Source organism: Panthera leo, chromosome D4 (assembly GCF_018350215.1).
Source record: "Panthera leo isolate Ple1 chromosome D4, P.leo_Ple1_pat1.1, whole genome shotgun sequence".
Classification (NCBI taxonomy): Eukaryota; Metazoa; Chordata; class Mammalia; order Carnivora; family Felidae; genus Panthera; species Panthera leo.
The window spans coordinates 4,120,886-4,124,589 of NC_056691.1; positions in this window are offsets into that span (position 1 = coordinate 4,120,886).

Genomic DNA, 3,704 nt, shown 5'->3' on the forward strand with positions numbered 1-3,704 from the left:
TACTGCAGGTGCTTGGGCTTGTCAACAGACACCGTGGAAGGTTCCGGCAAAGCTCCTGCAGGTGGAGACCAGAACCGGAGGGGAGCGGCGTTGGGGGTGGGGGGGCAGAGAAAGCGGAGGGACTGACTGGCCCCAGGAGCCATGTGAGTGTGCCCCTTCTTTAGCAAAACAGAAAATATCAAACAGAACCTAATCCCTCCTTTAAAAAACCAAAAACCAAAAACAAAACTTTTTATGGCAAATCACTGCTCCAGAGAATTCAGCACACCCTAGCTTCTCATTTCTCCAACGGAGGATTTGCGCCCCCAAATATTTGAAACTATCCTAAGGGGGAAGAAAACCGCAAAATGAGTACTCACAACACACAAAGTATTGGAAGCTGAGGTTTGCACCAATCCTTAGCAAGCGGGAGCAGGATGTGGGAAGCCCCAAATGATCGGGACTTGCCCTTGGGCTCGGGCAGGTCCTGGGGCCCAGCCAGGCGGGTGGGGGGGGCCTGACCGGCAGCGGCCTGACCCACCCGCACACACGCCCCTGGTCCTCTGGCCTGTGCAGGACTGAGACCACCTGGGGGCCTTCTGCATCTCACAGCCCTGGCCTCAGTGGCAGGCCTAGCATCTTCTGGGGAAAGGCACATGGATGACCTCCGCACGTGACCCCACTCTGACCACTGTGCCCCGCCCCGGGCCGGTGCTCTGGAAGGTAGGCAGGCAGAAGACGTAGGGAATCGCCTTGGGTGAGGACCAGTATGTTTTAAGGGAAGACATGGAAACTCTTGGTTCCCAAACTCGTCACTCCCTCTCCCCCTCACAGAGACTGTGGGTCCCCAACCCTCAGCCTGTCACGCTGCCGCCACGTTCCGGAAAGACGACGCTGCGCCCCGGAGCACAAGGAGGCACATTGCCCTGGGCTCCAGGGTGCTGCGCCTCTGCGTTCATCCAAAGGAGCCTCGTCGATGCCTCTGCTCCACGACCTTTCCTCCAGCCACCCGCTCTCTGCGCGTGGGATGATTTTTCCACCCCGATATTTTAACTAGGAAGTTTCCAGATGACTAATAACTCAAAGCATGTGTTTCAAGATGTGCTTTTCATTTCACTGTGAAACCATACCCTGCGGGAAGGGTATTACACTCTGTTCCAGTAATTACTGAAGTCTAACAAGCCACCCCAAACTTCGTGGTGTGGAGTGACAGTTCGCACCCGCAGGGCCTGGGGGTCAGGGGTCAGCGCTGAGGCTGTTACAGAGGAAGGCGACTCTTCTCCATGGGGCCTGGGCTGCAGCCGGGCACCCTCAAACGGCCGGGCTGGAATCATCTGGAAGCTTCTCCCGCACGACTTGGAGGTGAGCCCACCCGGCACTGCTCCCCCAGGGAGCCTGCATGTCGAGTCGCCTGGGGCTGGGGCTTCTTGAGGTATGACCCCCGCCAGGGCACCACGTGGAAGCTTCCATCATGGCTTCCAAACCGTCTAGTGGCTACCAGCCAGTCTCCGGGGCTAGGCCCGATCCAAGGGAGGGATTTGGACCCCGACTCTCCAGGGGAGGGGTCACATCAAGGCCATCCTGCAGACAAGCTTATGTCACGGAAGCCATCTTTGGAAAATCCAAGCTGCCTCCCAGCCCGACGATGGTGAGGCGGGAAAGGGCACGAGGACTTCCTCCTTCCTTCTGCAAACCCCACTCACATTTCAGAGAGAAGCCATTTTGTGTCTGCTTTTCTTTTTTTTAATTTTTTAAAACGTTTATTTATTGTGGAGAGACAGAGAGAGATAGAGCAGGGCAGGGGCAGAGAGAGAGGGAGACACAGAATCAGAAGCAGGCTCCGGGCTCCGAGCCGTCTGCACAGAGCCCGACGCGGGGCTCGAACTCACGGACCGCGAGATCATGAGCTGAGCCGAGGTCAGACACTCAACGGACTGAGCCACCCGGGCTCCCCTTGTGTCCGCTCTTCTGATGTTTTGTTCTGTCGTTTTGGGTCCCCTGGGTCAAATGAATGTCTTCCCGTTATGTCCTAGATGCATACAATGCCTGCTCCGTGATTAAGGTAAAAGGGAGGAGGAAAGGTAGGATTTTATCTTCTAAGTGAGAGTCAAATGGCACCCTTGGGTTGCCAACAGGGTGGTGATGTCAGGTCCCGTATTCCTTCTGGAACCTCCTTAATGTTTTCCTTCAAGATTGCATTTGCTGAACTGACCGCAGTGTGGAAAGCAAGACCCATGAGCAGCCTCCATGTGGAAGACAGACAGACAGAGACAGACAGACAGAGGAGGCGGCAGGAAATTCTACACATGATCTTTGGAAGCCGACCTTTAGCCGACTGTACAGTTAGACTATAGGCTACCCGCTTATAACAAACACCTAGAAAAACAGTGGCAGAAATGATGTTCTTTCTCTCTACTACAAGACGTCAAACTGCTCTGGCTGACGTGAAAGCTCTGCCACTTTAACTCACGGCTTCCGTCTCTGGGTTTCAGGCAGTGACCCCAACTGTCCTATTTCCTAGCTGGCAAGGGGGAGGGCGGGGCAGTCGTGGACAACCACTTTCTCTCCCATCTCATTGGCCCAAACTTGGTCACATGGTGCCATCCAACAGCAAAGGAGGCTGGGTAATGTAGTCTCCAGTCCGTGTGCCCAGTTAAAACTCTGAGGGTTTCCAAGAGGAAGAAGGAAAGAAAGAATGGATATTGAAGGGTGCTGGCTGTCTCTGCCCTCCTCTCCTCTTTCCCCTTGCAGATTCTCTTAGAAGAAGCAGAGTTTACGGGACTGCCGTAAACTGGACATTGGACTTGGGGAGGCTTTCGCTATTGGCCGCTAGTTCTGATTTCCACAGCAACCACACTGAATGGTCGATTGCTGTCCACCAGGCCATCTTTTTCTTATGCATCTTTGGGCATAAACGACTTCTTACCAAGACGCGAGTTGGGAAGAAAGAAATCCTGTGGACTGAATGCCTACTGTTTCTTGGTCTTTGGTTGTCCCTGACGTTGTTAGTCTCGATCTTTCTTCTTTGTGACTGGAATGTGATTTGCACACGAGAAACAGAAATGTGATTTCCTGGGGCGCCTGGGTGGCTCAGTCGGTTGAGCGTCCAACTTCCGCTCAGGTCATGATCTCGCAGTCCGTGAGTTCGAGCCCCCCATCCGGCTCTGTGCTGCCAGCTCGGAGCCTGGAGCCTGCTTCGGATTCTGTGTCTCCCCCTCTCTCTGCCCCTCCCCTGCTCACACTCTGTCTCTTGCTCTCTCTCAAAAATAAATAAACATTAAAAAAAAATTTAAAAACAGTGATTTACTAATATCTTTCTCTCCAGGGTTCTGGATGAAAGCTGATACACGCGTGTAGAGTCGATTGTGGCAGGTCGTGTGTGTGTGTGTGTGTGTGTTGGGGGATAGAGGGAAGAGTGAAGCTTGACTCTGGACCCTGTCTCTTGTTTTGGGGGTCCTTCTTTTTTTTCCCCCTTTTCAAATCCTGGCCCATCATTATTTACCCACACCTTGCCCGCTCGGTACATACAAGTGCCTTTGAGTCAAGAAACGAAGCCCCACGCACAGCTGGTGGAAGATCTGGGATTTGGCTCCGGAGCTCAGGGCTTTGTGCGTCTCACAGCAGCAGGGCTGAGTGGGCATTTTCCCACTTTGCCGGACGGCCTAGAAAGCTGTGTTGTGCGGACTACTGTTTTGTCAGATGCTAATGGAAACCCCAAAGTAAAA